The sequence below is a fragment of the Rhipicephalus microplus genome, chromosome 2 (assembly GCF_043290135.1).
Source record: "Rhipicephalus microplus isolate Deutch F79 chromosome 2, USDA_Rmic, whole genome shotgun sequence".
NCBI classification, from domain to species: Eukaryota; Metazoa; Arthropoda; class Arachnida; order Ixodida; family Ixodidae; genus Rhipicephalus; species Rhipicephalus microplus.
In genome coordinates, this window is record NC_134701.1 from 120,119,647 (window position 1) to 120,126,614 (window position 6,968).

At 42.0% G+C, this 6,968-nt stretch overlaps 1 long non-coding RNA gene across 2 annotated transcripts; it reads right to left on the reverse strand.

Annotated features, from left to right (window-relative positions):
- Positions 1-5,625: 5,625 nt before the first annotated feature.
- On the reverse strand, positions 5,626-6,725 carry LOC142785792 (uncharacterized). Of its 2 annotated transcripts, XR_012888984.1 has the most exons (4): positions 6,524-6,725; positions 6,259-6,450; positions 5,774-5,937; positions 5,626-5,693 (listed from the first exon to the last, which is right to left on the reverse strand). It is a non-coding gene; the product is annotated as an uncharacterized LOC142785792 (long non-coding RNA). The 2 variants fall into 2 exon arrangements; XR_012888983.1 differs by having other exon boundaries at positions 6,259-6,725.
- Between the last annotated feature and the right edge of the window lie 243 nt (positions 6,726-6,968).

Below are 6,968 nucleotides of genomic sequence, written 5' to 3' on the forward strand. Positions count from 1 at the left end.
GTCCAGTGTTACATGAAGTTCCTTCTTTGCACATATGATTGTCCCCATTGTTTAAGCAGAATACATCTCTCTTAGAATTATGTTTTACACTTACATACCGGCTCTAGGCCACTCAACATCCATCACACCTCGGTCTTCCCTGGCATGAATACATAAGAATGACTGCGCCTGGGAAGGCAGCATTGAGTACACACGTATAATTTGGATGTTGATATTATGACAAGGTTATGCATATGCCATCATAATAGCATGCAATATGTCGAACGAACAAAAGGGCCTGGTATTCATAAGGAAACCCCATTCCATATAGTCACTTTATTGATAAACACCAAAGTTCAAGTACAGTTGATTCTATGCAAAAACTGAATGAAGGGCACAAAACATGACATTTATTCAACATTTCACGAAAATGCAGGACTGTCTCAATCATACATGATAATTATGCAGAGTACACAATAAATGACATGAAATATGTGTTAACGGTGACTTGTTGCTATACGTGCACATCACAAAGACAAGAGCAAAGAAAAGCGATGGCATTCGTGGTGCACTCACAACTAGCGACAAGTGGAGCAATTTGTGCCAAACACCTTTATCAAGATTAACACTCCACATGTGGAATATAGCGAATGAAATGAAGTACACATATTGAACTTTTGAAAGCACAGGAATAGGAAGTAGACATGGAAAGCCCCTACTGGGGATATGTAAAACATATCATGCAGATATGCAGGCATGAAACAGGACATACACGCAAAAGACATAATAAAACAGATGTAATAGGCACAGCAAAACCACGGACCAAATCATAGACTAGTGAGGGTAACAACAGCTCTATCTGAAGAGAAGAAGAGTGAAATTAGCCACTAAAATAGAGGCCAACCCAGATGTAGTTGGAATAAAAACACACGAGCTTATAATTGCCCTCAACAACAAGTGCAAAGCTGTAAAATCATAGGGCAACAATAGCTTGAGCCTCAAGACAACAAGAGGAAAATCAGCCACAGGCCCACCTAGCAGAAGTCAAAATAAAAATACACGAGCTTAGAATTGCGTTTTGGAAGAAATGCAAAGCAAAGAGAGGAAAAACGAGAAAAGAGACACAGAGGCAATGAACAAAACCACAACTACACTGACATCTGAAGCAGAAATTTAAGGCGGTAAACCACCAAGGCAGAAAGTAAGCGAAATTTCCCGAATGACGAGAAACATAATGAAAAACACTGACACTTGACACAGAATATTAAAAATAGGCTTAGCTAAGTAAACAAAGCTTCTCATTAAGAACGCTAGTTATACAGAATTACAACGTAAATGAGATCGATACACCACCAAAGCTACTTAAAGGAAACTGCTTATAAAGAACCAAAATGTACACACTGAAACAAACAGGGCAAACGTGTTAGAAATTTCAATGACATTATGACGGCAACTGAAAACATCTGCTCTGAACTGTACGGATCAAAGATAAGTAATTACTGTTGAAATGAAATCACAATAGGACAAAACACTGCAGTTCCTCATGTACGGTACTTGGGGATTCAAACGCAACATCAATTTTTTGTGATAACTGGTATGCACACCTGCTCGAAATAACCACGCCATGTCGTGATAAATATAGTCTCTAAAATAATTTCGGCTCTGATATACACGTTCTAGTCGAAATTACGCCAATATGACCCGAACCTAACGCAGTGTCAACAAAAGTATGTGCGTTACTGAGACCATAATTCCTGCATTTCAATGCGTGAGTACCGTACCTACAGACTAGGTTAAGAGGCCATACCAAATATGCATCATAGAAAAACGGAAGGAAAACACGAAAGAAATGAGGCATACACACTATTTTACATTGGTTGTAGCAGCCTGCTTTCCAATGCTACGACTACCAGTTTTTTGCATCTTTAGCTTCATCAGCTGCCAAACACATATTCTCTTTCCGCAGAAGATTGTTAATTCTGGTTTTAAAAAATGCTCTCAGCAACCTTTCCTGAATGTTGTGGCAAGGTGGAAAACAATTTACAGCTTGCACGCTTCCATTAGTGGTGGCCACAAGTTGACCAATCGTAACTTCATTGAACAGAAGCTTGTTGCTATTCACTCTAAACATATTCTCAGCTGTTTCGAGCAAATGAAGTACTGCTGGCCCTGGTGATTCGAGCTTGCTGTCATCAGTGTAGAATTTTAACTTTGTGAGCACACTAGCTTCGTTCGACATTGTGGCAGTTTTGCACTGCTCACAAATCCCTGTGTGCTTTGCAACACTCTTTACCACAAACCCAGCAAGGTAATTAAAAGACTCATGCTCCATCATACTTATGTCAAGAAGATGACTGGGATATTCAACAGCTTCTGTATCATTGCTGTTAGGAGCTCTTGCGTGGCAATTTTCGATGCCAACTAGGAAAGGAGCATCGTCGAAAGCGTAGCTTCCACTTCTACTGGGCCGAAAGAACTGTGCTAAAGTAGCAGCTTGAATAGCCCTACGAAATTGAAGAGCTTTTGGTACTGCATTCTTTGCCCTCAAAGTGGAGAACAAATTCTCAGGAGCATCTTGGTCAAATCGGCTGAGCAAAACAAAAAAGAAGCCCTTCTCATTAAGATAATAATGCTGCAGTTCCAATGCAACTTTACACACCAAAATTATGCCCGTCTGCGCAGGCTTCCACACGTGTTTCGATGGATCCACACGTGTTTCCACACGTATTTCGATGCACAGGCTTCCACACGTGTTTCGATGGATTTTTTGAGATCGAAACACGTGTTCCACACGTGTTTCGATCTCTAAAAAGAGTTACCATATCCTTTAAAAAAATCAGCGAGTCCTCATATTTCTGATCATTTAACTTGCTGATGCCAAGCTTCGTTGTACGTGATGTCAGTACTTTGAACCACCTATAAATGGTTTCTATAAACCATGCTGTTGTCAACACTTCTTGGGGCAAATCTCCCCTTTGTGTCAGGAAACGTAGTGCAGCTGCAGTATCGCGATTTAGCAACGAAAATGCAGGCCCCACTTTCATTTTCTCATAGTGTCCAGGGTCCAAGAAGGATGGTTTCAAGTGCGGTGCTATGTTTATTTGCAGTGCAGAGTCTATTTCTACCGGCTTCTGAATCGGCACAAGGTTAACCTCATTCGAAGGCAGCTTGTGCTTTTCGACCACATTTTCGGGAAGAAAAATCGATTGACCACGTGTGAGGTGGTTCCTCAAGTTCTTTAGCAAATGTGCGGTGTCTGCCATAAAATAAAGCTTGCGATTTCCTCAACAGGATGACAACAAGAAACTCTTGACACAGAATGCTTTCCCACAACTATGCCAAATTTTCTCCAGAGCGCCATATTCCCACCACCCATGTCGCTAACGACTGCATCTATACGAACCCCGATTGTTTCACATTCCTGAATAATTTGAATCAACTGTTCTTGAACTGCAGCACTGCTGAACGAGTTTCCAGTAAGATGATAAGCAACTGTCTGCTTCCATCTTTGTGTAACCCCACCCAGCATGAAAACAAGTCCATGCGTTGCCACTGCAGCATGTGGCAGAGAACCGTCGGCCAAAGGTAAAGTTGGCCTTTTAATAACAGTGCCAGTCGTTTGGTCAAACGCAAGCCCTGAGCTCAACTGAATTTCATCGAGCATCAGAACTGCATGCCTCTCATGCTCCTTCATGGTGGTTATCTGAAATATGCAACATGCATTACGCAACAAAGGCATCAATAAAGACATTTAAAATACAATGCTTTTCAAGAATAAACAGGCAGTGCGCAGTGCAAGCTGTATTTCGATGTTTGCATGCAAGAAGATTATCACCTATTGAAATTTATGTGGAATTGTGCCTAGTTAGAGGACCTGAACTCATAAGTGAAGGAAAGGTGAGAGTATGTTGTGGAAACTTTATGAATGGCCGCTAAAACATGCACGACAGAGAGCGCAGTGACAGGCACTAGCACTGGCACTAGCAACACGTGAAAGCTTAATAAATATTAGAGTTTACGTGCGAAAACCATGATACCATCATGAGACATGCCATAGTGGAAGGCTCTGGAAAAGGTTTCACCTTTTGCTCAAGGTGTACTGCTGAAAGAGATGCTCACGAGAATAAATGTAACAAATATATTCAGCTACACCATCCTTTCACCTTTAAAGCAAGGGACTTCAGAACCTCTTGTAGAATTCCTGGTGAGAACTTGTAGTTTTCAACACGACGTTGTAAAGTTCTTTCACTTGGAAGGGGTTCAGCAAGCTTCCTGACCGCATTGTAGCCTCTGGATCCACATGCCAAACGGGGCTTGAGGCCTTTCTGTATAGTCTCTGTAGACCATTGCTTCCCTCGCATACTGGTTGATCTGGTGACAGGTACTTCTTGATGTTTCGCGTGAGTTCATGGTTTCTACGGTTTGCTCTGCTTTTCCGTTGTTGCAGTGTAGCAACTTTCCGCTTCATGTTGTTCAAGCACTCTTCCAATGTAGCTATTTTTTTTGCGAAGGGCCGCTACTACTGCTCGATCAGCATACCAACTACTTGAACTGGAGCCTGCAAAGCACAGATTGAGCAGGAAGTGACAAGAGTTAGAAAATGTCACTATTTAACCCAGACTAGCATGTGAGGGAGAACCATAAGGATTTAAAGAAACAAAAAAATCAGTGCCACTCCATATTATTCAGCAGAAAAGTGTAAGCGTAACTTTTTGAGAACACAACAGTGGTTTTAACAAACAGCATAAGCTGACACTGTTGCTCAATGAAGAGGGACAAATGGAGCTGCGCAGAACCCGCAATGCATGCAGCTGAACTATTTTTTTGGTGGGGGCGTGCCCTTGATCCGAAATAGGGGCAGGACAGTCAAGTGTGGTCACGTTTCACTTTGTACTCTGCGTGTGAAGGCAGAAAGACATTTTGGGAGCAGCAAGTGTCCGGTGTACCACCTCCTAGCTATGCCAATAGTTAGTAATGAGTAAAGACATGAATATATGGCACGTACTCTCGGTTATGACGTAGAATTATCAATGGCGGTGGCTATTTCAAATAAAGTGGGGAGAGTGCCATGGTTCCACTGTTGTAGCTTTTTTTGACAGAGTTGCTACAAGACGGCAGCTGATTGCGTGTCACAAGTGATAGTGTGATGATGTTGCGCAGTGTGTAGCAGTGTGCTATGCAATACTGTACACAAAACTCAGCTTACATGTTCCTGCAATAAACTTACGTTGTGTGCGACTACTCTCGCTTTACAAGATTGAGCATACCAGCAAAAGAAACAAAACAGGGCACCAGTACTTGGAGCGTATCCGCACTAATTAATGCACCAATATATCAATCTATTATGAGCGTGCACGTAATTTCCTGTAGGCGGCGATGTGTCACACTCAAGTGTATATTGCATAGTGTGTGAGAACAGTAGCACTGAACACTTACCGGTGACATCAGCTGTGCCCTCAGCAGACAGAAATCCTCCCCAGGCAGCACAAAAGTTCTGTTGAGCTGTAAATGACGGATAATCTTATTAGTAGTACTGAAGACTGGTACAGTCACCAAAGCTTTAAATTAGCACAGTTGCAGCACAGGCAATGAGGGATGGCCAGTGACTAAAATTAAAAAATGTATATGATACTGAGCAGAAACTCACTCACACTCAACAGGCACCGTCAAAGCTTGAAATGGCTGGCAGCTCGATTCATGGGTGGTTTCCACACCTGCGCACATATAATAGTTGGAACCAACAAAACCATCTGGCAGACACATGCCTATACAAATCATGAAAAGTAGCACTCACCTGCTGAACAAGCTGTTGAACAAGCTGGCAGTGCGTCACATTCGGAACTTGAAGGTGCATCTGCAACATGAGATCAACAATAAATTATGTGAAATTTCAAAGCAACATGTCACTGCCATTACCTTCTGGAAAATCGGATGGTGCTGAATCAGTGGCAGTGTGACCTAAAAAAGATAAAGACAAATTGAAGAAGACCATCATCTCTGTTACATCGCATTTTGGCAAACAAGCATCAACACTACTTGAAGCATTTACAATACACACAGGTGCATTACAATTTTTCAGTAATACGAATGCATGCCAAAACTCAAGCGGCAATGCTTTCAATGCTTGTAATGTGCTGAACACCATACTGCGGAGCAAAATGTTGTGGATCTGCAGCACACCCCTACAGACATGATTGTAAACTATATAAACCAATGGATACAAGTTACAAGCCGTTACAATGCTTCGACTACATGCAGCATGTGTGTTAGCTACGTTACCTTGTGAAGAACCTAACCCTGCTTGAGTGGCATCACTGTTGGCTCCATAGCCTGCAAATTATAAAACATCAATGAAGGCATAAAGCACGTTTGTAATTACGGTAAGTAATAAATGCAGTAAGAACTCACCATCAACAGCAGCTGGCGTCAGAAGCACATTCGTAGCTGATGGGCAGTGTGTCTCTTTGGCTTCTGCATAATCCAAACATGTATTATTGATAACGAAGAGGGAAAAGGCGTGAGATGTGCTTAACCGTCAACTCACCATCAACAAGAGCAGCTGCTGTTAGTAGTAGATTAAGGCCACAAGATGAGCGGGCTGAATTATAGCATTCTGGAGAATGAAAAAAAATGCATTAATTATACCAAAGAAAAGCCATTAGCTATACACAAACAGTGCACAACACCTATATGCAAGACGACATGTTTCAGGTTAGTGAAAGGCTGAGAAGTAATTATGGGTGATGCAGAAAACAATGGAGACGGACTAAACATTCTCCAGTTTTTTAACGCGATTGGCTTACCTGACGTTTGCAAATGCTCTTGACTGAAGATCGTAGGCGCCGCGTCTCTCTTCAATTTTTTAGTACGAAACTTGCGCAGCAGTATCGGCTCCGATTGGTCCGCAGTGAAGTGGTCCTAGGTAAGGAAATATTCGCGGCTACTGTTACACAATGAAACAGCACGCTCTAAAAGAAACTAAAATAACC